This window comes from Oryctolagus cuniculus, chromosome X (genome assembly GCF_964237555.1).
Source record: "Oryctolagus cuniculus chromosome X, mOryCun1.1, whole genome shotgun sequence".
In the NCBI taxonomy this organism is placed as follows: Eukaryota; Metazoa; Chordata; class Mammalia; order Lagomorpha; family Leporidae; genus Oryctolagus; species Oryctolagus cuniculus.
In genome coordinates, this window is record NC_091453.1 from 799,163 (window position 1) to 820,022 (window position 20,860).

The 20,860-nt window shown below is 38.7% G+C and overlaps 1 protein-coding gene and 1 long non-coding RNA gene across 8 annotated transcripts in view; one reads left to right on the plus strand and one right to left on the minus strand.

Moving 5' to 3' along the window:
• The window catches only part of GLRA2 (glycine receptor alpha 2), a 197,878-nt gene that overhangs the window by 109,652 nt on the left and 67,366 nt on the right, over positions 1-20,860 (plus strand). The gene's annotated exons all lie outside the window — the stretch shown is intronic.
• The window catches only part of LOC127484913 (uncharacterized), a 78,220-nt gene continuing 70,007 nt past the window's right edge, over positions 12,648-20,860 (minus strand). The window contains exons 2-3 of the long non-coding RNA XR_007912138.2: positions 15,521-15,655; positions 12,648-13,508 (exon numbers count right to left, since the gene is read on the minus strand). This is a non-coding gene — a long non-coding RNA (uncharacterized lncRNA). The remainder of the gene's footprint in view (positions 13,509-15,520; positions 15,656-20,860) is intronic.

Genomic DNA, 20,860 nt, shown 5'->3' on the forward strand with positions numbered 1-20,860 from the left:
ACATCCACCACAAACCACAGCATGCAGATTTACATTGTAAATGAATATAAATTTTAGTGTTTGCTCTCCTTAAATTTTTGTGTTTGTGGTTTTAAAAATGTGGGTCTTAAATTTCCCAGTGCTTTGCCAAAGTGGAGCGGCTGGGACTCGAACCTGTGCTCACATGCGATGCCAGCATCATGGGCAGCAGCTTAACCTGCTGCACCACAATGCCAGTATCTTGGTGGTGTTTTTGAAAGTAATGACTTGAAAAGGACTATTTTTCAAGAGAATTCAATGCGGCAGGATTTCTGTCCTGTACATATTATCAGAAATGACATAAAATCCCATAGTTTAGTTGTTCAGATAAGACATCTAGGTTCAAGCCATATGATGTTAGTTTTGTTTACATGACTGCCATATCTCATCTGCGAAAAGGGATCTTGACAAGACTAGCTTCGTTGTGTTGTGGAGACCACCAGAGTTAACCCAAACTAAAGTACTTCAAAAAATCATGAAAAACGGAATTAAAAGATAAGCTTACTTTTGTTCAAAAAGATTCTGAAATCCATAGTTTTTGTATAACAGGCACTTCCATGAACTTTTTGAAGTACCCCACTTATGAAACTGTTAGAGTGATACCTATGTCACAAGTATTGGCTATCGATAACACCCCTGGAGTGCCAGATTTGACCCTCAGTGTGTCTCTTCCATCAGTGGAAAGTAAAGGCATTGTCCAACAATCTGGGGGAGCACTCACACTTTGATCTGGACCACTCGGACAAAAACTGGGTGATTGGATCTGAGTCGCCAGGACTGGCTGTGTAAAATGCCCACTGAAATGATCACCAAAGCCTGTTGTAAATGTTCTTTCTGGTCCATTTGGCTTTGAGGACCCAGCATATGCCTAATGGCTCCATTAGTGTATGAGTTAGGAGGACCCAAGCCAAATTATACATATTCATGACTGGTAAATTGTTCAGTCTGGCTCTAAGTAGGAAGTAAAAGATTTAGGAGAGAAAGTATAGCTCCCCTTCCAGGCAGCCCAAAACACAGGAGTACTTTATATTATAGCAGGAACTTGAGTTCCACAAGAATCATTTAGTAAAATCTATAGTACACTCCTATAAAGGATATATATTCAAGGGCATCCAGAGAAAGCAAGTTAACGTGACAGAGGAGGAAATTACCTAAGTAAAAGAATCTCCTCTCTGCCAGTAACTTACAGGGGGCCCTGGGCCTGTTCTCCCATTAAGTCCATCTGCCTGGGCTGGGTGCCTGGCAGCTCTTCTGCTAATGAGAGTCTGCTCTTCCTGATATTGGAAGAAATAAGTCTTCCTATCCACTCCTTTCCATGTGCCAGTGTCATGTCAGAAACAATTTTTTTGAAGAAAGAGGCATTTCAAGACACAACCAGGTGTGCTCGTTCAGTCACCCAGTACCTTGACCGTTAGATGCAATGAGGACAGAGAACAATGCTCACTGCCTGTCCTTCCTCTGCTGACTTACTAGATACAGAGGGAATCACATCCTTATTGCTCAGTGACATCAGAAGATTAGTTTCCCATAAATGCTCCTGTAAGAATGTGCAATGATTTGCATTTGTCACAATTTTTTCACAATCCATGAAGTTATGACTACATGGACTTTTTGCTATTATATGTCTATGAAGCAGATAATTATTTTCATTATGCTTAGGTTTGTTTTTAAACCTTCTACTGCACAATTTTTTTTTTTGACAGGCAGAGTTAGTGAGAGAGAGAGACAGAGAGAAAGGTCTTCCTTTTGGTTGGTTCACCCCCCAAATGGCTACCACGGCTGGCGCGCTGCGCCAATCTGAAGCCAGGAGCCAGGTGCTTCCTCCTGGTCTCCCATGTGGGTGCAGGGCCCAAGCACTTGGGCCATTCTCCACTGCCCTCCTGGGCCACAGCAGAGAGCTGGACTGGAAGAGGAGCAACCAGAACAGAACCGGTGCCCAATCAGGACTAGAACCCGGTGTGCCAGCGTCGCAGGCGGAGGATTAGCCTAGTGAGCCACGGCGCCGGCCCTACTGCACAAATTTTAAGAAAATGATGCTTGAGAATTATTCGTCTCAAAGGAAAAACAGGCCTGAGGTCCCTTTTTAGATTCTTACTGATCTGGTATGGCAGGCAAAGTTCTAGAAAGTCCTTTCCCATCAAGATCCCATGCCCCTTTCCCCTAAAACCTATGAGCTGATGAGATATCACTTCTACAGAGAAACCACAAATTTGAAACACAAAGGAAATTCTAATGGAGGGGACCACAAGAGGAGTGTAGGGAATATTAAATAACTGAGAGAAGATCCTGATAAAAAGCAAACTTCAGTCCCATAATTGCAACTAACTGAATTCTACAAATAATAGGAATGAGCTTGAAAGAGGACTCTAAGCTGCAGATGAGAACACAATTTGTTGACACCTTGACTTCAGCATTGTGGGACCCTAAACAGAACACTCAGCCATGTTGTGCCAGACTTCCAGTCTGTAAAAAGGAGCTAAAAATGGACACAGTTTAAGCCACAATTTGTATAATATGTTGTACAGCAATAGAAAGATAATATACCTGTTCTCTTTTCATTCCATTATTTTAAATGGCTGAGTAATGGTGATTAGATAGGGAATATTAAATGCCCTGAGAAACACCCAAGGGTTAACTCTAGTTGTTGGTGATCATGGAGTTATCTCATCAGAAACAGAATACCTTGCTAGTAATTGTGACATTGTTGGGGTAAGGAAAAAAGTTCATGAAGTGCTGCGTTTACAATCATTTTTCCTAAACTTTGATTCATATCTGGAATATTGTTTTGTTTCGGGTGGTTTCCTTTCTTCTCTGCCTGATGGAGTTCTTCCCTATTACTGTAATGACAAACTCAAAGTCCAGGAATCCCTTGACAACTCCATGAGCAAAATGGGAGCATGTTGATATCTTATGTTTGTCACACAATCCATTGTTAAAGCCTATGCAGCACAGGCATCACGAGGTGTTGGAAAAGTACTAGGTGGGAAATGCTGGTAAAAAAAATGTTCAATAGGGGCTGGCACTGTGGCATAACAGGTAAAGCTGCTGCCTGCAGTGCTGGCATCCCGTATGGGGTCCAGTTCAAGTCCCAGCTGCTCCACTTCTGATCCAGCTCTCTGCTATGGCCTGGGAAACCAGTAGAAGATGGCCCAAGTGCTTGGACCCTTAACCCATCTGGGAGACCTGGAAGAAGCTCCTGGTTCCTGGCTTCTGATCTGCCCAGCTCTGGCCATTGTGGCCATTTGGGGAGTGAACCAGCAGAAGGAAGATCTCTTTCTTTCTGCTTCTACCTCTCTGTAACTCTGCCTTTCAAATAAATAATCCTTAAAAAACATATGTCCAATAATTTCCAGGATTACAGGATACTATTATATGAGGTCCAAAAATCTTGGGAGACAAAAGGGATGGGAAGATGGGTCTTCCGTGTGTTTAACACAAGGCTGAAATAAGGATGGGGTAGTTGTTTGGATTTGGTCACTCCACATTGTATTAACAAATCAAACTCAGTTTATAGCAACTGTGACTTGTTGATGCATAATAAATAAGCAAACAAATGAAATGTGTTGAGAAAGAGGAAGACCCCTCTCCACTTCTTGCAGCTCCTTGGAACAGCTCAGCAGGTCCTCTACTCTGATGTGGGCCACTACCATTCAGCTCCGCTTCCCTAGATGTGCCACCAATCCTGATCTCCTTCCTCTGAGGACAGCAGCAGAGCCCTTCCAATTCTTTGAAATATCTCCTTCAGAGTTATTTCCCCATGACAGCACTCAAAATGACGCACTTGTATTTTCCAGAACCTCTCCGCAGCAAAGCTCACATCTCTTGTTGTGCTTGATGGAAAGGTAGAGTTGAGATAGAGTCATGTGAGCATGACATAATGAAATAAAGTATTTTTTTTCAGGACTGTACCAGTTAAGGGTCATGGATTTTCATAAACTGAAGGGACAATCTAGATATTTGGAGAGCCCCTCTTTCAAAGGCAATACTAAGCTTTCTAAATAATAGAGAATTCTTTAGGGGGGAAATAATAGTTTTCATAACCTGCTAGCTTAAGTAAGGTAAAGAAATGGCATTCCCTCCAACTAAAATCTCAAAAGGAAAACCCAGGGCATCAAATGAGGGCGATTTATTTTATTAACCTAATGTACAGTGTTTATCTTGCTGATAGTAAGATCTTGGAGGATGGGTTTTATTTATGTTTTTAATTAGTATACCTTAAAAAATCTAGACAGCTTCTTGTCCTACAAAGCAATAAATTTTATCTCCTACCTAAGTGAGTAGTTCTAATGGTCTGGAGTCTTGCTTATCCTTAAACACCCTTGCTAGTCAAATTAAATGCTGATTTGAGGGAAAGGAATGAATGAGAGGACATAATTCAGTTTAGTATTGGCATTTCACTTTATAGTTCAGCAAAAAGCAATTTCTTACTTGCTTATCTTCTATCTTTCTAGTGCTAAACTACAATACTAATCGTGGTGCTCTAATGAGTATGGTAAATAATGTTCATGGTTTGATCTCTGAAAATATAATACTTAGGCCTTCATTTTCGTGTGAAGAAGAATTTTTATGCTGGCATGAATAAAATTTGTGACCTGTACAACATTATATGGGCATTGATGAGAAATAGTGATTTCATGCAACTGATGTGACTCCTGTGATCCATATTAATAGCATAGGCAGGTGAAGGTGAACAGTAGGCTGCATGTTTGCCCTGCCCATGGTTTAATTAATAGACTTGGATAGACAGCACATGACTGCAGAGTGGAGGGTATGCATTTCCTTCATTAGATCTATAGACCTTCTTTACCTAGAGATCAATGTGTCTAATATATATTCTTCCTAGTCTTGTATTAGTAAAGATTAACAGTGACTTGATGCCTTCATTATTCCCATTTCCATTCCCAACAGTTGGACATTCTTCCTATTTATATTGGGTTATATTTCCCTCTCTCCCTTGGGGATGGGCATTGTTTATCAATAGAAAACTTGAGGAAAACATGGAAAAATGACAGCAAATTCCATTTCTTTTCTTTTCCTCTTTGAGCTCCTAACTAGATGCTGTGCACAAATGTATGCAAATGGCAGTCATTTTTAATGCAAAATACTTTGAACAGATACATAGACAAAACACAACTTGCAATTCATTCTCTTGCCTCTTTGTAATTAACCTAAAGGAAAAACTAGAACAAGAACACACCATTCCTGTAAAACAGTCCATCTGGGGCTTGCTGGACTTTGGGCATTATTAGATGACTGCTTTTCCCACAGAGTGAGATAGATGTGCTTTGAAAAATAATTAGAGGACTCTCATCTGTTGGGTTAATTAAAACTGCCCATGTGTTTGCCTTTTTCTAGGCTTTGCTGTCTTCCTTGTATAAAACTTCCATTGATCCTCTGTGAGTTGAGAAGTATCACAAGTTTAGTCTTTGCAAAAACAGTTCCTCTGCCTTCCGAGTCAACTTCAAAAATGCACCATTAAACCATCCCTCAAGAGTAAGTGTAGACAGTTGGACAGTGCTTCAAAAGACAATGATGACCTAGTTAGGGAGGGAAATGCAGTAACCTAAGAAATAAAAACAGCCCAATTCAATTGCATGCTGATTATGTACCAAGTCCTATGCTGAAAGTGATTTAGACATATTACATTAATGTTTAACCCAATCCTGTGTGGTAAAGGTACTGTAAATGCTACAACATATTATTCCGACTTAGATTACATGGCTGGTAAGTCAGAGAAATAAGATGAAAACTTACACATTTAAGAGTCAGAAGTCATGTGCTTTACAGCTCTGTTCTGGTTTCCCTTAATTCACATAAAACACTATTTGTATTGACTGTTTACTTGACACTGGGCACTGTTGTGACTTCCGTATGTGATTTAATTTGATCAACTCATTTAAGCAAACAAGAAGTGGTGTGGGGACTCTCATGAGCCCATTTTGGAGTTTTATAAACTGAGGAAAGAGAGGCTCAATAACTTGCCATATTCCGAAATGGGGTATGGTAGAACTGGAATTTGAATTCATAAAATCTTGCTCCCCCAGCTGTACTTTTCAACACAACCTTTCCATGTATCACTAAATAATTAATTTGAATCTTCCCTGTGAGAAGTTGGGAAAGTAAACTTAATTTGGAAAGTCAAATTCAGGCTCAGAGCAGTCCAGAAAGCTTGAGAGGATAACCGGTATGTGCTCGTAGAAATGTGACAGAGAAGACTGAGGGTGACATAGTCCCAAATGGAGGGATTAACAAAGATGGGGAGGGCTCATTAGTGAAGGCGAGGGAGCAACCCAGTTTTGATAACCTCAGAGCTTTAATTGTGTTGAAAACAGGAAGTGACTGTTTGCTCTGGGCTTGTACTTTTCCTTCCTGGCATCTGTATCCCAGGATGTTATAAAAGACACTGACAGCCACCTTCAGGCCAGGTTTTCAAAACCACAAAAACCTGAGTAAGTCAGGCAAAATAGGTCAACATTCCCCTTCATGTTAGCTGTACAGAGTCCAACATGGTGAAGCATAAACAGATGTTGGCCAGTACACAAAAGGGTCCAAAGCATCTAATTAAATGCAAAGCAAAATGTAGGTGGAAGAAGGAGAACAAATTCAAGGATCACCTTGGTCATAGGGAGACTCAGGAGTTAAGGGTCATCTTGAAGAGATGTCAAAAAGCATACCAGCTCCAAAACAGTCTTCCAAGATACATTTATCTTCAACTGCGGGATTGTGAGATGCATAGATTCAAGTTAAAAATAATACACATGGAAGTAAAACAATGTCTTCTCATGAGTTTCTTGTGAGAGTTTAATAATAAAATGCTGTGTAAAAGTGCTTCATAAAAATTAAAGAGGAGCATAGCTGTTTATCTATGTATTCATTCAAGAAATATTGAGAGTCTCTCATATATTACGCATGGTCCAGGCATTTGGCACTCATAAGTGAGTGAGACTTGTCACTATGCATAAAAGCTCATGGTCTAGTGGAGAAAATGAGCTTACTTAAATAAATAATTATAATTAAGTATTCTGAGATAAGTGTTCAGATGGTGTTAGAGTTTAACGAACTCTTCCTGGAACGATCACAGGGGAAATGATATTTGAAATAAAGCTTGAATAACCATCGATCTAAACAGAGCAGCTCAAATTGTTAAACTTCAAGAGTAAAATATCAGAGGAAATATTTGAGACACTGGGTTAGACAAAGTTTTCTCAGATCATAAAAAGTACACAAACTAAAAAATTAATAAAATAGACCTTATTAAAATTAAATCAACACTTAAGAAGTGAAAAGCCAAGCTATAGACAGATAGAAAATGTTTACAAGACACACATAATAACAAGAGAAACGTCTCAGTAAAACGATGGGCCAAAATATTTCAACAGTGTTTACAGAACATGATATATAAATGACCAATAGGCATAAGATGTTCTACAGCATTAGTTACTAGAGTAATATGAAATAAAATCACAAAGAGATGCCGCTATACAGTTGCTACGATGGTTAGTTAAAAAGTATACCTAATGTTGGTGAGAATGTGAAGCAACTGGGATTCTCATGTACTTCTGGTGGGAATGCAGAATGTTAAGGCCCATTCGAAAATAATACGGCAGTACATTATAAAATTAAAGATATACCATGCAGTACAATGATCCTATTCTGAGATGTTTATCTATGAGAAGTTAAAACATAATGTCCACACATACATAAGTTTTATATTAGTATTCACAATATTCAAAATTTGAGGACATCCCAAATATTCCCCAATAGTTAAATGAATACCACACCTATACCATGAACTTTATAAGGACTGGTCACTTAATACACATTTACACGTTGAGCTAAAACCAGATTATGATCATAAAGGAGAAAACATAGTACATAATTGCTTTATACTCTGAAAATGCAAATGCAATACACCTAACAAAAAGCAGCATAAGTTTAGGACCTCGTAATGTTTCTTAAACTTTTAAGCAACATTAAATAATTTTAATGCTGAGAGATTAAAATACTTTAAAATTTTTATTTATTTATTTGAAAGAGTCAGAGGGAGATAGAGCGGGAGGAGATCCTCCATCCACTGGTTCACTCCCCAAGGGCCACAAGAAGTAGGACTGGGCCAAGACAAAGCTGGGAATTTCATACAGCTCTCCCACATGGGTAACAGGGGCCCAAATACTTGGGCCATTGTCTGTTGCCTTCCCAAGCACAGTAGCAAGACACTGGATTGGAAACAGAGCAGCTGAAACTCAAACTGGCACTCTGATACGGGATGAGGACATTACAAGCAGTGGCTTAACCTGCGGTACCACAATGCTAGCACCTAAAATAAAGTGCAAGATGCAATATATCATCTTTCCTCCTAATATTTAAGTTTTCCCTGGTCTGCCTAATCTAATTCCAAATATATATTCCTGTCAAAGTCTTCTTTCCTTTCTCTCATCGGGAATATATGAATTTTGATTGCTTACTCTAAAGAAAGAGAGAGCTAAAAGAGTCAAAGGGATCAGATAAACAGGACTAGTGTCTGCAAATACTAACCGATAGAATAAAAAAGGGAGAGAACGATCCAACATGGGAAGCGGGATACACAGTAGACTCATAGAATGGCAGATGTCCTAAACAGCACTCCAGCCTCAGAATCAGTCCTTAAGGCATGCGGATCTGGCTGAAGAGCCCATGAAAGTATTTCAGGCATGGAAAGCCAAGACACTCTGGGGAAAAAAAAAATGACCTAAATGAAAGATCTCCGTGAGATCCCACTGGAAAGAACAGGTCATCAAAGAAGGAGGTACCTTTCTCTGAAGGGAGGAGAGAACCTCCACTTTGACTATGACCTTGTCTAAATATGATCAGAGTCGGAGAACTCAAAAGGCTTCCATAGCCTTGGAAACTCATGACTGGAGCATAGGGTGATTACTGATGCCATAAACAAGAGTGTCAATTTGTTAAGTCAACAACAGGAGTCACTGTGCACTTACTCCTCATGTAGGATCTCTGTCCTTAGTGTGCTGTACATTGTGATTTAATGCTATAACTAGTACTCAAACAGTACTTTACACTTTATGTTTCTGTGTGGAAGCAAACTGTTGAAATCTTTACTTAATATATGCTAAACTGATCTTCTGTATATAAAGAGAATTGAAAATGAATCTTGATGTGAATGGAAGGGGAGAGGGAGCGGGAAAGGGGAGGGTTGTGGGTGGGAGGGAAGTTATGGGGGGGGAAGCCATTGTAATCCATATTCTGTACTTTGGAAATTTATATTCATTAAATAAAAGTTAAAAAAAAGAGAGAGCTAAAAAATATTAAACAGACACAAAAGGGTATTTCCTAAAAGCTTATCTTAAAAATATTATTTTGAGTCAGTTGATGACTATGAAGTGATTACTCAATACATGAAACGTAGGTGAACCAAAAGCACCAAGTTCCAGTTTCATATGAAATGCCATATTTCAGGCCAGATAATATTATGTTGCATGCACTCTAGCACAAGAAGAATATTTTAGTTTCTAATTATCATAGGACTACTGCACTAATCACCTTCAAAATCTAATAAAACATCGGTGTAAGGAAAACAAAATCTAAATTACTACAGGGAAATACCTGATGAAATATTATTATATATAATAAATGACAATTTTAAAAGCTTTCTCAAACTGTGTTTTAATCATGTCTATCTCCATTAAGTCACTGAGTTAATTAAGTAGGCAAACCGACTAGAGACAAGAAAATTGATTTCCTACATACAATACTCTCAACAGAATAGCAAACATAAGAAAAGGATCAATTATTCTTTGTGGTGTGCAAATTAAGCTGTATTCAGAAAAAAAAAAAAAAAAACGAAATCCCTGTTCCCTTGTTCCCTTCTCTTCTTCTGTAACATGTTAATCAAGTAAATATGGCAGGAAAGGAATATACATCAGAATGTTCTTTGTACCTTTCACCTGTGGGAAGTCTTCTGTCTCATTAGAGAAAGCCTCCAACCACTTCTCTTCCCTAACAGAGTTTGGGCATTCAAACTAATGAGCAGATCCCAGCTCGTTTGTACTCAGAAGAATTCTAATAGTGATCTATTTAGCGAAGACCTATAACAGAAAATGTATTGGCTTTTTTTTATAAATATGATGAAGATAGCCCATTCCTTTGCCTTCTCTGTCATCACACTACCCCCAATGTCACTCCATTGCCCCCAAGTGTCCATGATGCTCACTTTCATTTGCATCTCCAAAACGAAATCAGAAGGACTCACATCTGCTGGTATGTGTAAGGCCACAGAACACTTAACTGCGGCATCCCAAGGTTGAACTCTAAGGACTACATAAATGTCCACATATAATCAACATTGACTAAGTGAACGGATGGCTCTGCTATAATGCTTAACTAAAAATCAGAAACGTATCATTCCATAAATTTCTTTTTTTTAACTTTTATTTAATGAATATAAATTTCCAAAGTACAGCTTATGGATTACAATGGCTTCCCCCCCATAACTTCCCTCCCACCGGCAACCCTCCCTTTTCCCTCTCCCTCCCCCCTTCCATTCACATCAAGATTCATTTTCAATTCTCTTTATATACAGAAGATCAGTTTAGCATATATTAAGTAAAGACTTCAACAGTTTGCACCCACATAGAAACACAAAGTGAAAAATACTGTTTGAGTACTAGTTATAGCATTAAATCACAATGTACAGCACATTAAGGACAGAGATCCTACATGAGGAGTAAGTGCACAGTGACTCCTGTTGTTGACTTAACAAATTGACACTCTTGTTTATGGCATCAGTAATCTCCCTATGCACCAGTCATGAGTTTCCAAGGCTATGGAAGCCCCTTGAGTTCTCCAACTCTTACCTTGTTTAGACAAGGTCATAGTCAAAGTGGAGGTTCTCTCCTCCCTTCAGAGAAAGGTACCTCCTTCTTTGATGACCTATAAATTTCAATGATGAAAAGTAAAGGTAAATGTGGAAAAGGGATTTTTTCCCTGTAATCTTTTGCCTATTGTCTCCATAATAACGTTAGTGAATCTCTCCATATTCCAGAGGGTATGTGTCAACAATTCAGCTATCACAGTATACAGTATTCATTTATGTCTCAGATGATTTTGTATAGATATGAATATGTTTTTACCCTTCAGTTAAATTTGAATAACTCCAAAACCTTTATCATTTGTTCAAGCAGTATCACTGTTTCATTTGGGAAGAATTTGCTAATAAATGACGTTCATACAGAAGCTTTCAAATGGTTCCATAAAGAGTTTTCTCCATAGTTTCTAATGCCAGACCTATGAATAGAGTGCTTTTTAGAGGTAAGGATGAGTTGTGAGTGATTTCAAGGTAAAACTATACTTGATATCATATTTGCATTATCACACATGGTACTATATAGCCTAGCTCCATGTTATTGTATTCAGAAATCCCACAGTAAAATCAGATGTGGGAGTGTAAATCTCCAAAGAACCAATTTGGTGTGACTGAAGGTTTATGCCCCCCTACTAAATGCTTATGCTGAAGCCCTAGCCCCCCATGTCATAGTACTTAGAGACGGGGCCTTCTGGAGGCAACTATGTTGAGACAAGGCCATGAGGATGGGGCCCTCATGATAGGATTGGTGCCCTTATTAGAAAAGACACCAGAAAAAAGAATTATGGTTTTGCAAAAACTGATGAAGAGTGGAGAGGGAGAGGGAGGATTGTAGGGAAGTAGGGGTTGAGGGAAGTGTGCTTGTCTTTTTGGAACTGTACCTATGGAATGCATAGAATCTGTCCTCTTTACATTAAAAAAAGTAAAGACAAAAAAGGCACCAGAAAGCCTGGTTGCTCTTTGCCTCTGCCACGTGAACCTGCATTCAGGGTAGCCAGCGCAAGCCAGAACATGACAATGCTGGTACCCTAACCTCACTCTTCCAGCTTCTAGAACTGGGGAAAAGAAGTTTCTGTTGCTGAAGCCACCCAATGGCATTTTGTTATGGCAGCACGATCGAAGACACTTAGAACACCTATTTAGCTAACTTGACTTAGCACGCTTCCTAAGGCGCTCATCTAGCCACAACTTTGATTGCCTGAGCAGAAACTGAATTGGGAATTTCTTGATGTAAGTAAGGGAGGAGTCATCCTGATGTGGGGTCCTTGGTGCAGAGGAAGAACACTGCTTTTATTTTCCCCCGTATTTCTTTTTAAAATTAATTTTTTCAGTTATTTACTTAAGATAAAGAGAACAGATTTAATGTACTTCATAGATACAATTCTAAAAATATATTTCCATTTCTCCATCTGTCTCCCCCTCTTTCTTTAATTTTTGAGATAACATATTTTTAATTTACATTATTGTCAATGGCTTAGTGCTCCACTAAATAAAGAGTTCAACAAGTAAAAGGTAAAAAGACCCTAGTTCAGCAGGCATATAGGCAAGGACTGCAAACAATAATCAAATGAAAAGATACTAATTTCACTCATACACAATAAATTTTAAAAATAATCCAATACTTAAAACTATAGTAGCATATCATTCTTAACCATTTTTTTGACAAAGATAAAACAAAATTTGACAAAACTATATTTTCAGCAACACTGATACAAACAAGCATTTCTTTAATTTTTTGAATTTTAGCTCCCACATGTAAGGAACAGCACCTAGTATTTGTCTTTCTGTGTCCAGTGATTTCACTCTGTTTCCTTCCACACATGGTTAGCATGTGGGTGTGTTTTCTATCACTAATGCACTTTTATCCCGGGAAAGTGGCATCCACATCTGGCAAACTTACATTTAGACTCAGTGCCCTAAGCAGGATGGATCCTGAAATATCTGGGCTTGAAGAACATAGTACCTTGAATTTTCATGGTGTTCCAAGATGGAGGAGAGCGAGAGCTGTATGGATAGAAACAAGTAAGCCAGGTGTGATGTCTACACTGAGCAGAGACTACCTACATATGGGGAATTCTCTAAAGATGGAAGTCATACCTCACTTGGGCAAATCTCAGATCTTGACATTTCATTCTATAAATAAAAAGAAGCCAGATAAAAACTAACCAGGTGAGGTAGGAGCCAGCTGGGTTGTGTGGAACATCTGTGAAGCACAGAGCTGGCTACCTGCCCGGGTTCTCCATTACCCTCGCAGCATTGAGTTCCTTCTCTCCCTCCTGTTCTCCGGGCAAGGACACCTGAAACAGGCCTTACTTCATTTTGTTTCAGCCATCCTGATTTACTTCCTGCCATACAACTGGAAAGGCAATGACTGATCAGATTCTCATGTGAAGTCTGCTATTCTTAGGAGAATAATCCAAACTTCAGGTTCTTGCACAAACTCTCTCACTCTTGGTGGCCACTGGTCCGTAGAGGGATTTGAAGCCAGCTTCTTCAGCCTCACTTTTGGATTTCTTCCACTCCCAGACTTTGTCCCAAAAGATGTGTCAATAGCTTGTTATATTTTCAGCTCCTAAAACATTTTCTTGATTACTGCCTTCCACATCCTCCCAGTATTTTCCGTCAGTTGGTACTAAAGTAGAAGAGAGATGACAAGCATTCATGTCCTAGCTCTGTAAGCCATGACTCCCTGACTTTGGGCATAGTACTGAACCTCTCTAAGTAAATTTCCTTTTCAGTCAAATGTGAATGACTTCCAACTTTAGTAGTCATTCATTCATTCATACAACACACATGAATATGTATGGTCATCTACTCTGTTTCAGGTACTGTTTCAGGCACTAAGGGTATAGTGGTAAATACACAGACCAAACCCATGTCCTCACAGAACTTATAATAAGAGATATGAATAGCAAGAAAACAAAAAAAGATAAAGCAGAATAGAAAATACTAGTAAGTACAAAGGGGGAAAATAGTACAGCACAGCAGTAGAGAGTGAGTGGTAGATTGTTAGGTACAAGTGAGCAGACCTCATTTAGCTAGGTGATCACAGAAGACCACTCTGAGGAGGGGACATTTGAGCAAAGACTTGAATGATGTGAGAAATCAAAGATCTGCATGTGGATAGAGGCAGTGCTTTCTAAGTAAACACACTGCAAGAATAAAAGGCCTACAGTGGATACACGCTAGGGATAGTGAAGGAGCAGCAAAGGACAAGGACGATCATAGCAGCATTCCCTGGAGATTTCTCTCATCTGTGACTTAAGAGACCACACAGATTTATTTAAGATTAGAAACTGTCAAAGCTTTAGAGCATTTATAGGAAACATAAATTACCTGCAGGCTAAAACATCCAATATTTGGGGCAGCAAAATAGTAACAGAAAACCAGAGTGTCATCATTGGATCTACCTTTCAATACTTTGGAATGGACAAGACTTTGCACCCGAATACAGAAATAATATTTACTGCTCTAGGGAGTACTTTGAGTTTGGCAGATTTACCCCTGCTCTTTTGTGTGATGAAGAGATCAATTCTCACACTCTCCTACTTGTGTGTCTTTCCCTCTGATTTATCTCTTTCTCAAGAAAGTTCTGGTTACTGCTTAGAAAACTAGGATGGGGGGAAAGAGCCAGCCCTCGGGGCCTGGCATCCTGGTTGCTGGGCTAAGGCTCTGATTCCAAACTTGATTCTCTGGTTTTGGCCAAGGAGCTGAACAGCATGAGTTCTGTTGCTGTCCTGTTTCTTGAGCCATTTTTGTCCAGATTTCATGGTTTCATTTCTTTGGTTCCACTGCCAAGGTGCGTATGTGGTTCACAGATTTGTGTCCCAGTTATAGAGGTCTTAACTGCAAGATCTTAAAGTTAAAAAATCAGCCCCCAAATAAATAGTGGTTGATGGTGATTAATGTCTTCATAATGGGTCTGCTCTTTTTCACATGTCATCTGGCTTCAGCAGTGAAGGTCATTATATACATATCAACATTTATTAACAAAATAAGCTTGATTCCATTTCATCTCTCTTCCCAGTGCCTTATATATGTTACTGAATTTGATCCTCCTTAATATAATACTTACCATAGGAAACTGGGTCACAAAAACCCTACAACTTGTCCATGATCATACAAAAAGTACTTCAACCAGGCATCAAACCACAGCCTTTCTAGTTCCAAAGTCTGAACTCCTAGTCATATTGCTTACTTGCCTCGCAAACATTACCTGTCTTACAAATTCAGTTCAAAAGTCTACTGTCTACTGAGCTTTCTCTCTTCAGGTATAAACACTTTAATACAGACTACATACTTACCATTCTGAGTTCTTATTTTGCGTCAAGCTCTGTGCTTAGTGCTGTATGTATGTAACCCTTATAAAATGAGGCTGCCTCCTGGCCAGGCAATAAAATGGTTTTATTCTAATCCTATACTAGAAAATTAAATCTTAGTTTTAGTCTTTGTTATATTACCCCTCAAACTCCAGAAGGAGAACTGCATCCAAAACACAGACCAGCAGTTCTTAGAATCCTTCTCTCCCTCCTTCCCCATCACTCCATGAACTGCCCATACCTCCTGAGCCTACGAAACAATGCATTACAGCTGCATCCAGTCCCAGTTCTTTCAGACTTCTAAAAACCACTCCCCAGTACTCACTCCAGGCTGTTTCCTCCTCTTTCCCTCCATCCATCTTTCTTTCCAAATCCAGTTGTTTCTTCCCTAGAGGAGCTTTGTGTTCTTTGCAGTGTCAATCAGTCCACTCAGTTTTCAGTATCTTTCACCTTGGTGGTTCTACATAGCCAACAGAAGGAAAGCTGAATCAACTGATATCACAGAGGCAGTAATCCTATCAAAAAGGCATTACTTTCTTAGGAGAAAAGGCAATAGCAATGGCCATCCATATTCTTATACTTTGCTCATATGATGTACATTTTCTCAATTTATCATCATCACTCTGAGATAAGTTTAAACTGTTGCTATTTTAAGATGAAAATTTGAGGAACAGAAAAGGTTAACTCCCCTACATAATAGTATAGGATAATTGAATACAGATCTAGAATTTTAAGCCACTCTGAGTAAATAAAGCCCTTGAGTTTAGCCAAACCAACTGTTGAACAGGTTGCCTAATTCCTTCAACCTCCCTTAAGGGTACCAGTGTCTTCAACGGAAGGTTTAGCAAACAATAGCCCATGAACCAAATCCAGCCTACAATCTATTTTTGTAAATAATGTTTTATTGGAATATAATCACACTTATTAATTTACACGCATCTACGGCTGTTTTTGTATTACAAAAGCAGAGTTGAAGAGTCATGACAGACTATATGACCCACAAAACCTAATAAAGCTACTATATGGTGCTTCACAGAAAAAAACTTGCTGACATCTGCACCAGAAGACCCTCAAATCACCTCTAACAGTTCATCAGAAATGTCAATTCACCAAGAATAATTTTTCAATTATTTACATTTACAATACTATATTTACAAATTTTCCAAGAATGAATTTGTCTCATCTGTTTATATGATTTAAAATGACTTACATTGGATAAAATAATTTAACAGATATTGAATCTTTCTGCAAAGGTTTAATTGCTTGGCTTCAATTTTGTATTCCTAATTAACATGTTAATTATTTTCAGTTTTTCATTGCACTTTCTTCCTGCTGAATTAGCTGGAGAGTTCTGGGGCAGAAAATGGGGACCCTGAGCCTGGGGAAAGGCAGAGAAAAGAGTCAGCTTAGAGCACAAGCTGGGCTGCTTTCCAGAGAAGGGAACCTGAGAGAGAAAGAACAAGAGCAAGATGAGAAGAGACTCTGAGCCTGTGGGAGAGTGTGACATCAATAATTTCTGGATTCCTAGCTCCTCACAGCCTTAAGAGCCCTGCCATTCCATCTAATACTAATTGCTGTCAACCTATAATTTGTTTTAAAGTAATTTGTTAAGTTGATCATTTTGTGAAATCCATTGAATGTTCAATGTATCATATTTATTGACTGAAATTGGGTTCAGGAAAATCTTTTCTTGGTCAACAAATTCATCAATAAATGTTTATGAAGCATCTACTATTGCCAGGTACTCTTGGGATTTAACAGTGAAAACAAAATAAAGATCCTTATACTCATCTTAAGTTATATCCCAGCAAGGGGAGACATAAAATAAACAGTATCTATATAATAATGAAATTGTATAGTTCCTTAGAATGAGATAAGGGGAGGAGGAAGAAAAAGAGTTGAGAGTGTAAAGGAAATTGAGGATACAAATAGAGGGATACAATTTTAAACAGTGTGGTCATGGTAGGAGTCACCGAGATGACAATATTTCACAAAGACTTGATGGAGTGAGGCGAAAGGTACATAGATACCTAGGAAAGTACATTCCAGGAAAAATGAGCTGTCAGTGCAAAAACTTTAATGGGAAATCAACAATGAGAATGGTGTGTCTTATATAATAAATGAAAGGAAAATTCGTACATGAGGTCACAGTAACTGTGATGGATGGGAAATGTAAGCCATTGTTGATCATTGGAAAGATTCCAGCTTATATGCAGTGAAACGTGGGCCATGAAAGGTCTTGAACAGAAAAGCCAGCTGATATCATCTATGTTTTTAAAAGCTTATTGCAGTTGCCTTGTTGATGATAGACTCTAGGAGAGTATGGGAGGGAACAGAGATGCCAGTTAAGAGGCTATTGAAGTTATCAAAATAAAAGATGATGGAGACTAATACCATACCTGAGAGTTGAGAGATGAGAAACAGTCCATTTCTGTACATTGAAGTAGAGCCAATAGGATTTCCAGATGGATTTAATGAGGGATTTTTATTCAAGATGGAGACTTAGTGGTTTGATAAATGATACTTCAATGAAGGTGGTTAAAATTTTTTTTGCATAGCAACCAGAATGATGGAATTATCAGCCAACATGACCATGAGAAATATTATATGTAGAATAGTTTAATATAGACATCTATGAGACATCAAGATAGAGTTATTGAATAAACACTGGATATATGAGTGTAGAGTTAATGCAAAGTTTTGGCTGGAAATAAAAATTTCACTGTATTGATTGAAATACAGCTCCTGGAAATTCTTTAATAAACTGCAAATTCTTTAAAACAATTTTTAGATCTATAAGTGAACAGATTTCATGTATTTCATATATACACATTTAAGAGTATAATGATACTTCTCAGCTTACCCTTCCCCTCCCACCAATGCCTCCACCCTCCTTCACCTTTTCTTATTTTTTAATTTTTACAATGACATACTTTCAGTTTATAATCTCAAGCTTAACTCTCCACTGCATAAAGAATTCAACAAGTAGTAAGCAGAAAAGCCACTGTTCCTCAAGAGTATACACAAGGGCTGTAAACAATAATTAGATTTCAAAAGTCAATTTTGTTCATTTTGTTTGTGTAAATTCCCAGGAGTAGGATGACTCAGTCATATGGTAGGTCTATTTTCAGATTTCTGAGGTATCTCCACACTGTCTTCCACAATGGCTGTACCAGTTTACACTCCCACCAACAGTGGATTAGGGTACCTTTTCCCCACATCTTCTCCAGCATTTGTTGTTTGTTGATTTCTGTAGGAGAGTCATTCTAACTGGGGTGAGGTGGAACTTCATTGTGGTTTTGATTTGCATTTCCCTGACAGCTAATGACTCTGAGCATTTTTTCATGTGTCTATTGGCAATTTGAATTTCCTCTTTTGAAAAATGTGTGTTCAAGTTCTTTGCCCATTTCTTGACTGGATTGTTTGTTTTGTTGTTGTTGAATTTCTTGAGCTCTTCATAGATCCTAGATATTAATCCTTTATCAATTGCATAGTTTGCAAGTATTTTTCTTCCATTCTGTCAGTTGCCTCTTGACTTTGTTAAGTTTTTCCTTTGCAATGCAAAAGCCTCTAAGCTTGATGTAATACCATTTGTCTATTTTAGCTTTTATCACTTGTGCTTCTGGGGTCTTTTTCAAGTAGTCTTTGTGTATGTCAATGACTTGCAGAGTTTCCCCAATGTTCTCCTCCAGGAATTTGATGGTATCAAGTCACAGATTTAGATCCTTGATCCATTTTGAGTTGATTTTTGTATAAGTTATAAGGTAGGGGTGTTGCTTCATACTTCTGCATGTGTAGATCCAATTTTCCCTGCATCATTTATTGAAGAGAGTATTCTTTCTCCAAGGATTGATTTTAGCTCATTCGTCAAAGATTAGCTGCTTGTAGATGTGTGGATTAATTTCTGGGGTTTCTATTCTGTTTCCTTGGTCTACATATCTATTTTTGTTCCAGTACCAGGTTGTTTGATTATAACTGCCCTGTAGTATTTATGCCTCTAGCTTTGTCTTTAAACTGTAAATTCTTTGATGATATGATTCAGTCTCATTCATCATTTTATCGCTAGCCCTTATCCATTGTGCTCCTGGCACCACATTAACTCTGTATTTTACTGACGTTCAAAGATGCTACAGGAATGAGTGAACAAATGGGCACATACTTTTGTGAGACCAATTTATGCACTTTGAGAACAGAAAATTTTCCTTTTGTATGAAAGAGATCTCAAATTGTTCTATTTATTTTAATGATATTTAGGAAGCTTACATATTCAAGCAGGCTGTATGATAAAGGATCAAATATGATCTTCATAGTTGGCAGTATGCTGTCTTTGCCATCATTTTAGTTGCATGAGTAGATAATAAATGCATTGACTGATTTCTTGCTATGCTTGCTTTAAGAATATTAGTCAAAAAAAGTTGTCAACTTCTGGACAACTCAGATTATCAAACTGAATTTCATTATAATAATACTAAAGGCAGAAATATTCATCCATTAGAGAAAAAAAATCTACAGTTAACAAACTAAGCCAAGAGAAAAGTAATTCCAGGAAGTAGATAACTTTATTATAACAATTTAAATGCAGAAAAGATTTGTCAATATCATCCACAAGGTCATAGAAGAAATCAAAAGGGAAATCAAAAGATTTCTGGAAATGAGGATAACAATATAACATATCAAAACTTATGGGATATAGCAAACAAAACTTATATGAACTTTCAAACTTTCAAACTATAGAAGTTTAGGTGCACATGATTTACAAAAAAGAAAGAAAAGGTTGATTTTCTAAATGGCTAATACATTTACATGAATGCCCATATAAGGCACCTTTATTTTTAAAATTTTTATTTTAATTTATTTATAAAGGGGAGGGAGATGGAGAGGAAGAGGGAGAGAAGAGAGATTTGTCATCCGCTGGTTTACTCCCCCAAATGCCCACAACAGAGCTTGGCCAGGTCAAGGCCAGGAACCCAGAACTCAACCGAGGTCTCTCACATTTGTGGCAGGGAGCCAAGTACTTGAACCCTCATCTGCTGTCTCCAGTCTCCAAGGTTGTGCATTAACAGGAAGCTGGAATGGGAAGCACAGCCAGGACTCGAACCCAGGCACTGCAATATAGGATGCAGTTGTCCCAAGTGGTATCTTAACCACTGTGCCAAACCCTACCCACATAAGATATTTTTAGTCTTCCTTTCAGGGCCGGCACTGTACTACAGCAGGTTATAGCCATGGCCTGCAGTGCCGGCATTCCCTATGGGTGCCAGTTCAAGTCCCAGCTATTCCACTGCTGATCCAGCTCTCTGCTGATGGCCTGGGATGGCAGCAGAAGATGGCCCAAGTTCTTGGGCCCCTGCACTCATGTGAGAGACCCGGAAGAAGCTCCTGGCTCCTGGCTTCAACCTGGCCAAGACTTGGCTGTTGTGGTCATTTGGGGAGTGAATCAGTGGATGGAAGACCTCTCTCTCTTTCTCTCTCTCTAACTCTGCCTTTCAAATAAATAAAATAAATCTTAAAAAAAAAGGGCCGGCGCCGCGGCTCACTAGACTAAACCTCCACCTGTGGCGCCGGCACACCAGGTTCTAGTCCCGGTTGGGGTGCCGGATTCTGTCCTGGTTGCTCCTTTTCCAGTCCAGCTCTCTGCTGTGGCCCGGGAGGGCAGTGGAGGATG